Genomic DNA, 14,253 nt, shown 5'->3' with positions numbered 1-14,253 from the left:
AATACATAATACATGCATGTGAAGCCACAAACCCATACAGACGCTACGCTGGCTACGTATCTTCTTGATGGCTTTGGCTGTTGCTGCTGCTGCTGCTGCTGGTATTTTTGCCTGTTTTCTTTGCCAATTGTTTGGCTTTCGATCAAAAAAGACTTCTTCCATGCTAGCGGCTACTGTTGCTAGATGCTGTATTATTGATAATCGTTTCTTCGAAAGAAAAAAACCTATCCACATTTTTTCCCTCCAATGCTGGTTTCAAATGTTTTTGCCAATATGCAATGCTGCTGATGAACGTGCATTTACATATGCTATTCGTTATTCGTGGAACATACATACATGATAGAAGTAAGTAAGGTAGAGTGGAAAAAAAAATTGCGGAAAAAATGTATTGTTCATATCGTTTGGTTTTTGTGTTTCGATCGCTTATCTTTTTTCGTTATAATTTATTCATATTTGATGGAAGACGTTTTTCATCGGCCATTTTTTTTTCTGTTCCAGCTCGAACTCAAGAGCTCCGATGTAACTGATAACACAGTTTCATTCGTTTTACATATTTGGCATAGATTTCGATTTCACATTTTCTTTTCGGTGAAAATCACATGGATTACTTCTCAATCTCTCACACGATTTGTTTACCTGATCACATCAAATTGCAGCATTTCAAATGTGAATCAATACTTATCTCATACTTTTTCATATGTGTGTATGATCACATAGTCGGAAAACCCAAAATGATAACATCCTTGTTTGTAATTTGTCGCATCCGCTTCCATTTAACTTTGCCGCGACTGCGATATGTGCGGAAAAAAAACAATGGCATTTTTATTTCTCAATTGCAATCGTTAATATTATTCATTTATCGAACAATTATACGCTTCAAAAACAAGCGATTAGTATTAATTTATTCGTAGAAATATGAGTTCACACGAATTGAATAATGCAAATATTCCAATGCGTTCGGTGGTATGACACAAGACATAATTAAAATATCATTCCGATTCTAATGAGAAAGAAATCCAAATTGAATCACAATTTCAATGGAGCAATGGTAATATGCAAATGCATTTCAACATTTTCACGGGCGGTGCGACGCAGCGCTATGTGCAGCGCGGTTTGATTTGGCGCAAATTGTGTGCGCGCGAGCGCACGTACCCATATCGTGAGTGGCTGAGAGAGCGCGCTACCAAAGGAGGTGAAAAGGCAGCAGGGCGCAGAAAAGAAAGACAACGAAAATCAACACACACACACACACACACACACACTGTACAACGCGCCAAAGTTGTGTGTATTTTAATCACAGAGGTGTTTCTTCATAACTATTTTGCTTAAGCTTTTATAATTTATGTTAAAAACTTTTCAGTGCAAAAAAAAGACACCAAATCTAAAATGAAACGAAACGAAGCAATGAACAAAAATATTGAATTGAAACGAAACGGAATTATAATGATCACACGATGAACCGACGAGATCGTCGTAACAATGATAATGATGTTGATGATGCGAGCGAAAAGAATATACACAGAGAAAAAAAACAACAACAACAACGATATTCATATTATTGAGAATTACTTCATTCATTGTCGGCAGAATGGATGGCTTTTTTATTCTTCCCGTGTGTTTTTATGTGTATGTGGGTTAAATGCCTACAGAGGCACTCAATGATTAGCTCATCCAATTACAAAGAACATTTCGAGAAAGGAAAACGCAATAAAACACACATCTCCTTCCAGGATGTTGTTGCTTAATTTGGTGGAGGATGTTCTTTTTTTTTTGAGAGAGAGAGAGAGAGAGAGAGAGAGAAAGAGATTCTTTCGCACATATTTTTATTCCATTGTTTGATACATTTGGTTGAAATCACGCTTGATCCGTGTTCTCATTCGTAAATTGTGTTTCCAGCTACTGATGATCAATAGATGATGATCATTTTTTACCCATCTATCAAAAAATCTATGGAAGCATTTCACGCTTTTGAAATAGATCACAACCATTATTTCGCCAAGTGCTTATCTGCGTGAACTTTTATTTCCCTATCATTAAGTCATTTTGCAAAAATGTGGAGGAATTGATTACAAAGTGTTTAAAAATTTGCTCTTTTGCGCAGAAACGGATAAAACGTTGTTTTTTTTTCCATCAATCACCATGTTTTCGACAAATAAACGCAGGAAAAACAAACACATTCATTTACCAAAAAGATAAAAGAGCAAACAGTTGCGAGCATCAATGATACATATTTTATGATAAATGTATCCGTATTTACAACACACACACACACACACACACACACACACACATTTACTGGGTAAATAAAGTTAGTAATCATTAGGACGGTTCTGATTAATTCTGTATTCTTATAGATCCAGTATTGGTTGCTGTTCGGCAACATAGTTAATATGCTAAATTTGAAGCTGTGATTTTGGCCGTTAAAATGTCCAAACTGACTATGGTATGATGTGCGCATAAATTACAGGTGCCGTATTGTTCTGGAGAGCGAACACTGTTTGAATGGATTGAATGGGGTTACGATGGGAAAAAAAATGTTCGATCTCCATCTGCTAAATATGGATTTTTCATTCGTCCATTCGATAGAGTGATTAAAATTTTGATCAAATCTGGCTGTTGATATTGAAATTGAACACCATACATAGACCACTGACGTCATTTGATTTATTGTCTGTTTTTTTTTATGCCATTTTCACTCTTTCAAAACATTTCAAATGATACGATTGTTTTTACCACGCATAAATGCCGCAAAATCACCACTTTTCAGCGAAAAAGAAAAATAATAGTAATCGAGAATGAAAGCGAAAACGAAAACGAAACCGATTTCGCACCAGTTCAGTTGTCCTTTGTGAAATTGGAATTGCATATATATGATATGTTTGAATAGCATCTTGACCGAGTTCCGTAAAAGAGTTTTGAAGTACCACTCAATTTGGCGCCAGAGGAGACATTGTTCAAAAGAAGGTGATTAAAATATATATTGGCATGGATATGAAAATGATGGAGGCTAAATTAAGAAATCACTTCGACTTTTTGAAGAACATATCCAAAGCAAATAAATGTCTACATTAATTTAGTCATCATAAAATATAGGATCTCAAATGTACTTTGGGCTAATTAACATCTACGCATCGTTTGAAGAAGCAAAAAAAAAACCAACAAAATACGTAAACTTGATTCCTCAATAGAGAGAGAGAGACATGCGATGGTCTAGTCTCGTTTCAAAAATCAAAACGTTTAAAGCCAACTTCGTCATCGACCGACACTTGATCACACTGACTGATTATGACGTCTCGCCAGCGAAAACAAAAACACAATTCGAAAAAAAAATATGATACTTCCTTATGGGATTGGTCAATGCGAACAATTTGATTATTTCATCAATAAAAGTTTTTACACACACACACAAAAAATTATTACATGTATTTATAAGTCGTTTTTTGTCGGAATTTTAAATTGAATTGTTCCTTATCGAAATGGATAATTGAATTAATTTCATATTCTCCTTTTGTGCAGAAGCAGTGGGCAGCGACATTTTCATGTCAACAAATTATCAATTTCTTTTTCATCAACGCCGCATTTCGTTCCATATTCATTTTCTTTCTTCTCTTCTTCGCTTTCGTTCATTGTTTGATTTGGCTTAAGACTACTCTGCCGGTTATGCAGTCATGTAAAGCAATAAAAACAATTTGCTGCTCCGGAGCATGAAACTGATGTGATTAATTGCAACATTGCTGGTTGGTTGACTTTTTTTCCTCTCCCTATCAATATGGATATTTTCGATAAAAAAAAAATTTTTTAAATCGAAATCCACACCATTTCATACAAAATCGGAATGGAATGAGATGAAAAGTATAATCTGCGCAAGCATCCATATAATGAATAAATTTCGGGTTTTTCTTATAAATTTGATTTGATGTTTGTTGTTGCTTTTGATTTGGGAATAATTAAAATCGCGTTGAATATAGTTGTTTGTTAAGAAACAGACACAAATATGCAGTAGGCCAGTTTCAAATCCACATTTTATTTGGCTTAGATATGGGTAAAAACAAAACACTAATCAAAATTTACGGCCAAATCGAATTCATTTGGTTTTAGCCATGCTAAATATAAATCAGCAGCTCTTCAGTTTTTATGACAAATCAATGCGCGAAAATATTGAAGACAAACCATGTGGAATATCATAACACTTTTACTTTCTTCGCGGTCTCTTTCTCACTCGCTCTTACATACTTGTGTATATTTTTTGAAAGTCATTCGGTGTCAAAAGGAGAGTATACATTTCGGTCTTTATTTTCGATAAATTGTCACAACATTAACCCTACAAATGTGATCGGGTTCATTTGACCTATCAACAATTTCGTCATCGACAAAATATGAAAAAAAAAATTAATTGACGGAACAAATTCTGTTCGCATTGATTACATCGATAGTCAAATGGTAAAACCAGCTCGATTCCTTCAAAGAACTGACATCATTCTTATGACATCCACTGATTTAGATTCAATCAGATCGTCCTATCAAAAAGGTGAAACAAGAAACGAATGACAGAAAAAAGACGTCAATTGTGGATAGCAGGTTAAATTTCGGTATGAATTACATATTCGATCGCTTGAATTATAAAATAGTAGCAGTCACTCATCCGCATTGATAATCGTTTGGTAGTGTGGCAGTTCGTTTGTGCTGATCGACTCTGTGTTACAAAATGCTGACGATTAACGATGTAATTCAATATTTATTATGATTGCCATTAACCCATCAAACGTCATTGTAGATCAAAATTTGAATTGGTTGGTGTCTTTCGACAAGCCTTACCGTGCGTACACATAATTTGCTGCTCTATCGAAGTGGTCAATTCGCATACACGCACGCTTCATTTTCTGAGAGTGAAATTTTTTCCAGCGAAACTTCAAAGCCAATTAACTAAATCCGCCGAATTAATTCGATGAAATGAATTTCATTTATCGCTTTTGCTGAATACGTCGCAGGGCAACATCGACGAATTGCTAAACGGGGCAGGTGTGACATAAAATGGTACAAGCAGCACCCTCCGTGTGCTAAAGTCTTTCTCTCTCTCTCTCTATCTCTCTCTCTTTTCCTCTCTCGATGTGTGTCGCTTGCGCATTGTATTACGTCGGACGGTGAAATTTACCGTGACAAATCAAACGACCTTCAATTATGAGTGTGGGCTGCAAAGCTGCACATTTTATAACTTTCAGTCTATTACATACCACATATTTTCATGATGTGTAGAGATTGGCCGAAAAAATAAAAACAAAAACATGCGCCTAAGGAATTTTTCCAGTTGCGATGTTACACATACACATCACATACAAACTGGTTCACCGCATCGATTAAACTCTTTTTATATGATATGAGAGAACGGGTCGCAAAAGGTGAAATTTTAATTCTTAATAAAAGCAGATCATAAATTGATTTTTATTTGACAGCAATAAACATTTATATTGTTGATTGAAATTTTCGCTCAAAAAATAAAATGCGATAAATAAACACACAACAAAGGGGAGCCGTCAAATGTTTACCAAAATCCCGGTGTTTTTGAGCAAGACCATGATTGCGGTGATGAAACTGTATGATTTATTTTCGAATGGATGGATGAACAAAAGAATACTGCAGTGGCGGCAGCAGTCGAGGTAACAACAACAACAACGGATTCATATTCAAAAGACTCTTTTTTTAGCCCGCAAATTACTTACATTCGACGGATTTAACGGCAAATATGTGTGAAATTAGCGAGACTTGAAGTGAAAGAAGTAAAGCTTGACTCGAGCAATGCATTTGATCACATCAAAATAGCAACAAACGATAATCCAATAAAACTATGTGGAAAACCGTTCAAAATCGAAATATACAGAGAGAAGCAAAACAAAACAAAAGCGAAAAATGTGTCGATTTTGGGAAATGGTTTGGTTTGATGAAACGTAACGTTAAACCAGGTTTGTTTGTAATCGAATTAACTGTGGAATAAGCTAAACCACGGTGTGAGAAAAGTGATGAAGAAATCGTTATCGATTGAATCTTGTGCGTTTGGTCTGGCCGGACAGCAGTAGTAAATCAGTAGGCCAGTCGAAAACATGTGCATCTAATCATACCTGTACCAGATTTTATCGAATTTTCCCTGATGTTGCTGGGGATGTGCAACAATGAAATCATCATAAATCATATATGTAATCGTTTCAATTTGCATTTTTAAAAGCATCCAATTTCATTGTGTCCCTATTTATAAACACAATAAAAACGTCGAACCGTGTGAAGAAATTGCATTAGTGAGTCTCAGGCAAACACACACAATAGAAAATAATCGAACGAATGAAGAAGCAAACTGAAGATTGTCACATCGAATGGCCAATTGCATGAGTACGGGAAAAATGAAGTCGACTTGAATTAGAATTGTCGAGTTTGGAAGGCTTTTGATTTATAAACCATTGAGTGGATGTCTTTTGGCTTCCATTGACAACCATTTTTTCTTCTTCTTTTTTTCTACATTGCCACCGAACGGCATCGGTGTGACAAAGTTGAAAGGCGCTGTCGCAATGCGTGAACAAAAACCGAATGAGAAAAAAAAAATTTCTTCTTACGAAATTCGAAACATTTGATTGCCTTGTTGATATCCAAACGATCTTCACATTGTTTACCTTTTTGGCTGAAGCGAAAACAAAATAAAAAAGCGAATTAAATTGAAAAGAGAAAAAAGCGCCTCGTATTAGCCACACACGATTTCAATTTAAGAAATTTATTACTTTGTTTTGTTTGTAAATCATGTGAAAATCGGACTGTGAACCGTAAACAAATGCCCGAGAAGAATTAAGTGAGAATGCGATTTGAAGAATTGAGCATGATGCAAATATAACATAATTTGTCTTTAAATGAGTCGCTTTGTCCAAGCCAAGATGCTCTTTCGATATGTATCAAGATAAATAAAGCACATGATCGCTGACAGAGTTTGTGGTGTTTGTGTGTGTGTGTACTCATGCAGACAGACTCTCGCTTCTGTTTCAGATAGTCAGTTAAATCACCGTGTGCGCCACACCATATGAAGCGTGAATCAAACAAATTTCCCACTGAAATGAAGGTGCATTTTAAACTTATCGCGAACAATAGATTGAAGTATGGTTTTTTTTCTGTTCGCTTTCGTTCTCACTCTTTCATCGAAGTGTGTGTGTGTACACAATGCGACGACTGCGCCGGCGCAAGTCTGAGCGTGCATAGAGACGCGAATATTTTAATGCATCACATATATGTAGGTATATTGGATGGATGACCTACAATTCTTATCGCAGCATTTTAATCGGTTGGCGTTTATGTAAGGGAAAAGTACAAGAATTGGGTGTTAATAACAGTTAATATTCGCTTGTATGATATAAATATATTTATAAACGTCGGCGAAGAGGAAGGAAAAAAACTTGAACTGTGCACATAAATGCAAAATCACTTGTCACCAATGTGAGTCTCTAAATACACCAATTTCCCATTTTCATTTCATTTCTTTTTTAATTCGTCTTTGTTGTTTCTCTTATTTGCTTGGTTTCAAAATTTCCAGTTGGTCAACGATTGAATCATTACTTTCAGATTAATTTGCGAGCGGTGTAGCGATACAGGTTGCAATAGATCGATTATGGATAAATGAATAAAAATAACATAAACAATGAAGATGCAAGAGTGAGAGTGAGAGAGAGAGAGAGAGAGAGCAAGAGAGGCGTTGTCCGTTGATGATTAAATGTGCCACGGTTGATCCGAAAACAAATTACCAAATTATCGCATGCATCAGACAGGGACGTGCTTGCTTACACAAATTACACTTATCGGATTGAAGGTTGATTTTCCACGATTGATCAAATATTTCATTGATCAGATGCTTTGCATTATTCACACTGATTACTCTGAATTTGTGTGCGTGTGTGTTTGATTAATCACACAAATTGCCCATTGATCAATGAAAAATCCATAAACAATTGCTTGACGCGCGTACGCGCACATATAGACAGATATTGAACGAGATAGAGAGAGAGAAAAGCGGGTGAAATTATCATTAGATCAAGACAAATTTAGGTCGCAAATGATCAAATTGTCATGATTGCATCACCAATTTACTTAAATACATTCGATATGAATAGAAATTTTTTGACGGTAAAAATCGAAAATTTTTGTAAGCGAATAGAAACGATGGTGTGCAAGTTCATTTGGTGCACTGTGAATGTGAAGCGCGTTCCGAATGAAGAGACTAAACAGCCAGCGGCTTCAAATTGGGAGAATAGCTTAAATGTCAACGCACAGCATGGGTGACTACCGTTTGTATCAAATGCAATCCCACCGAGTACCATTAACCTTGAACTAAAAGGAATTCTCTGGCTGATGTGACTTTTGCAATATTTGTTCAATGTCCTTCTTTTGTCATGAGCAACACCGCATATTATGTGGGCTCTACTTGCTTTCTCATGCGGAAAAATGTGTCATATAGTGTGCGACCGCGGCGCATGCAGTGAGCGTGATTCACGAATGACGAAGAACTTCACATTGAAAAAATCAACCACAATTTGGTGACTTGCAATGAACTCAACCGACTACTAAATTTAAATAGGTTCTGGCGTGCGATTTATGATCAATTTTTTGTTGTTGTTGTTTCTTCTTCGGTTCGATTTCGTGGTGCACAATCGCAATCACTTATTCATTATTTGTATCGGCGCGCATCGCAAAACAATCATTTTCGATAATGATGCTTAACGTGTATGCGGCCATAAATCAAAAGCGCTCAGTTATTAATTCTCATTTTAGCGTCCGCATAGACAAATTAATTTACCGAAAATGGCCACTATTAATTAGCCAATATTATTTTGCAGCATGACACAAGACGAAACAAAAAAAAAACGACAACAGATGAATTCAATCAAAAGGATGGAATTTTTGTTCCTTTTCCCTGATGAAAACCATTTAATCTAGCCAAAAGCTATTTGGCGGATTCTCTTTATTAGTCAATTGATTGAATTTCTTGAATCCGGGCGAATAAATTACAGCAACTAAAAGAAGCAGACAGAACATTTTAACTTGTGGAAAAAAGATTAAAAACAAAGCTCATGATGATGTTCTGGATTCACAACATAATAATAATAGTAATAAGAATAACATCCATTAGTTGAGGAAGAAAACAAGAGAAAAAAAATTATCGAAAATCGATTAGAGATCAAAGAGAATCACAAATATAGTTTTACTTAGTCTTTTAATTTAATTGCAGACCATACACATTTGATAGCTGGATAGATCGCATAAAATGGTCACAATCAATAATTAAGTGGTCAATCGAGTTGATAATTGAATTGAGAAACGAAACAACCGAATGAACTGACGAAAGAGAAAAATAAGGCGTCTAATGTGCGCTTTTGAGTCAAAAAGTTAAATGAGCCATTTATTAGGATATTTAATGTTCAGTTCATCGGTGATTTGGGAATTTGAATGCATTTTAAATATAATCATAGCGCTGTTCTACATTTATCTTTGGATTAACTCATGACATTCTAGCTTTTTGTCAACGCCGATAATTGCTAAATCGGATATGTTTGCTTTATGAGTGGGTTGTCATCGTCGTTTCTCGCTCTCTTTTCTCTTCTTTCGTTTGCGATTCTATTTTCGGAGCGCCCATTTGTTCATTCACAATGTATCACATTTTGGAATTTCTTAATTTGCGCGAAAAACGAACTGTAAAAAAAAAACTAATGAGAAAAAAGCAAATGCATAAATGAGGAGCTATGATATCGATTAACCATTTCCGGCTCACTTCAGAATTTAAAGGTTGAATTTCTGCTTGGGTTTCGTTTTTTTTTCTTTGTCGTCGACACCGTCATCGCCATCGTCGCCGTCATATTTTTTGTCATATGCATAAAACGCTTTTTCAATTAGAAGCAATATCTCAAATCGTCGCATGGCCAAATGAGGTTGTTTGTCACACTATTTTATTGGTTTTGATCATTGCCGCCGCAGTCAAATGCACCACCGCATTTTATACAAAAATTAATGTATGAGAGTGTATAAATTTGCAATGTTTTGGGTGACATTATCAGGCGTTGTTGCTGTTGTTGTTCTCGTTTTGTTGTGCATTTTTTTTTTTAATATAGACCAAATGTGCGATGCAGAGGTGAGAAACCATGTTATTTGTGTTGTTAACAACTGCGTGGTAGGATTGCAGCAGCTACCACTTTTACACACGTACCATAAAAAAAACTGTTCATTTTAAATTGGTTTTTGTGAATCATTCTCGACAAATCGGTATACCGAGTGTATTCAATATGCGATCAATTGTATTGAATTTGAATATTGTTTTTCTGCATCAATTTATTCTGTTATTTTCGTTGTTGTTTGACTAACTGTTTGTGCGATGTAACCACAAAATACAAAATGCGTCACACAGCATAATCATTGAAATGTATGCGCGTTAATAGTACGGGGCTCAGGGTTTTTTTTTCGCTCTTCTATTAAGAGATATCACGTGTTGATTTTGTATGTTCCTTCATTCGTTCGATACAAATGTACGCGTATTGATTGTTTTTTTTTGTTGGCAGCCTTTGATGTAGATGACCGTCCTTGCCAAAGGCTGTCATCTCATCATCACTTTCGTGTTTCAAACAACATTTTATTATTCATGTGTGTTCATCGTATCGTTGGGCCATTTTATGCATAAACGACACACGTGAAAGCAACAACAAAACCACATAAGAACTTACTAATTTCCATTAGACTTTCATTAAACCCAACACTTGTGGCGAACGCATCAGAGCAAAAAAAAGAAGAAGCAAAATAACAACGACATACACACACACACACCTCACACCACACATGATTAGTCATCAATTCATCATTTACAATGTATTAAATAGTGATCTTGTAGTGAGTTGCTCGAATACGTAACAGTTTCTTTTTTCTTCTCATTCACTTTTGTTTTGAGATTGGTTTTTATTTAATTCTGTAGGTCATTCGATGATGAACTGGCGTCTGTGGTATGACCGTTCTGATATTGGATAAGAATTGGAAATGCATGTGGCTGTTTTATTGTAACATTTCAACCGATGGCAAATAGATAATATTACCTTTTCATCGCATTACCATTTTGAAAATTATCACCTATCCCCTACATAACAATTTCGTCTTTCTGTTAATCTATTGCCTGTTGCTGTGTTTTGTGCAGAAATGTGATGAGAAGATTGTGGTGGAAAAACACGTGGAATACAATCAAACACGAAGAAGAAGAAAAACTATGCCGATGAATCGGAATGAACAGAAAATAATAACACGTGAATTAGGATCTGAAGCTAATCAGCATTCAAATAGTTTGGACCATTCACTTTGTTTTAACGGCTGGCGATGATGTGTTAGATTAACCTTTTAACCATCACTATGTGTTAGCAATTTAGTATGCTGCCAGTTTTTCTGGTATGAAATGCCATACAAAACATTGTTTTTTTTCTGAATTTTTTTTTTCTTCTGTTGCCCTCTCGCTGAAAAATCGAGTTCAGTAGTATCTCAACAGACTCCTCTCATCGACCTATAATAATTGAATAACTGGTGTACACCACGCAATGAGAAAGAAGAGATGGAACAAAAACAAATAAACCGGCATACATCTCACAGTTAAATCTCTTTTTCTTTTTGTTGCTGTTTTGTATTTTGATTGGCATCATGAACTTAGGTAACTCTATACCGTTTCGATGCCATACTGTCACTTTTTCCATGTCATTCGGTCAGACTGTTAATTTGTTCAAGCATGTAAGCGGAAGACTTAAATAAAGCATCTATTCAATGATCATCTTAGTTCGTAAATCGATTGTCTTATCTCATTTGCATGAGCAATACTTTGGCAGCGGTGTGTGTACCGGGCTGCGGTAGCGCCCGTTTTTACATTTTATCATCTAAGTTCAGTAGGTTATCAAGGAACGCAACGGAGAATCTAATCCATATTTTATTGTGTGTCTGTGTTTGGTTTTCGTTTATTGTATTTCTGAGAAACGAAAAAGTCGAATGATGATGTTAAGTCACTTAATGTATCCGTCTTCCTATTTCAAATTATGGCCGGATTAATTTCGAATATGTTGGCGAATCGGCTTTTGGCTGCAAATTACAAAATATTTATATTTTAGGTGACAACAATAAAGTGATGGAATGTTGGGAAGAAAAATGTTGTGGGTTTTCTCAAAATAATCGATTTCATTTGGAGAAATCGTCAGTCCGAAATTGAATCGGTTGCGTGATACTGATTTCAATTAAAAAATTATTGTGAGACAAGCAATAAAAATCTTAAACAGGTTACCACCTTACAAACGGTAAATTGAACACTTGAAAATTGGAATCAAACACTTGATTCGGCCTTTCTCGCTGAACCGTGCACATCAAATGATGTAATAGCTCAATTTGATTTATGTTCGATGATGCTCTGCAGGTAATGAAAAGGAAATGTTTTATTTTGGTTTAAGTGTGTATATGAATTTCATGCTCTTAGAGAGAAAGAAAAAAACAGAAATTTTCATCATTTCTGCAACGGAATGTCAGATATTGACCATTCATTCAATGTTCCCCAGATTCCCTGGGGTCATTTGGTAATCAATTCAATCAGTTGTTTTGAATTAACACCGAATAGCATCCAAATAAATCTTGCATAAGTCATACTTAACGATACTGCTTCATTGTCGAACATGAACCATGACTGAAGACATAAATTTCGATTTAAAGGAATATATAAATCTGTACACACTCTATGTTCAACCAGACCATTCAATAGCAATCGTCAGAATGTGTCAAAGGTTCAAAAACTTTCCCTAAAAAGGCCTAGAAATTGAAAAATTTCTAAAAGTCGTATTTTCTAAGCGTTTCAAGGCTTATTAAGATGATTAGAATAGTAATTCGAATATTAAGTTTGGATAATCTCATTGTACGGATTCCTCAGTCAACCCATTCGAACTTCCTTAACATTGACACACATTGACGTATGCATTTCGGAGTTTATGCGTCAAAAATTGAAACTATTACAGAGAGGAAGAAAAATAAACAAAAGATATCTTAGCTTATTGTATTTTAAATCACAATGGGTCAACCAATAGATTATTGAACCAACATCGGTTCGGCTCTGCACAAAATGTGTGTATAGTTTATATGATTTATGATCTTTAAATTGTTGTTCATTTAAACATCCGAATCGTTAAATCGACACTAACTGTCAAAACGGCTTTACATTAAATCTATAAAACTATTTTTGTATTTATTTCGGGTATTTTTGGCTCAAAAATTCATTCGATAATGTTGTTGGTCAGTGTGTGAATTTTCTTTTTGTTATTTCTAGTCGATTGCATTCAAACAAACAAAAACAGCGCACACAATAGACGATGCCAATCGCAATGGTTAACGTGTGATAGTTGTTGTATGTGGTCGCGTTCGGTAGACGCCATCGAAACGATGTAATGTAAATCAATCGAAAGATGTGTGTGCGATTCGAAACAACGGAATAAACAAATTTATGGAAATTAAGTCGAAAAAAAGTCTTTTCCATTGATTGCATTATACTCTCTGCCAATGCGATCCATAGACACATAAGATGCGATATTTTGTGTGAAAATGTATGCACCAAGGTTACACATATAGCATCAGCAGTAGGTAAGTGTGTAAACAGATTTCGGTTGACGGCTGAAGAGATGCCCGAGTGGTTTTCGGTAACCACGTTGCGGAATGCTCGTGAGTATGAGTGTTATTGTGCTTTTTGGTGCGCGCAAGTCAAGTCCAGTATTGCAGAATGGCGTTAAAAAAAACATTCTTCAGCGTTTCGTTGAAATGCAAATGGAAACAGCGGCGCATCGTCACCGAAATAAAATAAATGACGACGGACGAGGAAAACAATAATTTTTCCAATCTCATGAACATCGCAATTTAAATTCCGATTGAGGAACACTTTCGTGTGCATACGTCTCGCCACCATGTTCGCACGTTTGGGCACAAACATGCAAACAGTCTCACATACACACAATTGAATTTATTGTAATATTTTCCACACGGATTTCTATTCTCATTTTACGGTGTAAATTCCATTTTTTCCTTCTTCTTTTTCTTCTCTATACCCAATATAACCTCCGTTCGGTATCGGTTTGGCGATGATGCACCGCATATTGTATGAACAGATTACCAAGTGTCTCTAATCGAATAGCAATATGCAAATCAACACAGAAATCATCGTAACGGTTCAGGTGCTTTTGCATCCAACTT

This window comes from Sitodiplosis mosellana, unplaced genomic scaffold (assembly GCF_009176505.1).
Source record: "Sitodiplosis mosellana isolate CC-2019 unplaced genomic scaffold, AAFC_SMos_1.0 Smas_scaffold_6226, whole genome shotgun sequence".
NCBI classification, from domain to species: domain Eukaryota; kingdom Metazoa; phylum Arthropoda; class Insecta; order Diptera; family Cecidomyiidae; genus Sitodiplosis; species Sitodiplosis mosellana.
The sequence above is the reverse complement of the archived record's forward strand: the minus strand, read 5'-3'. Positions refer to the sequence as shown.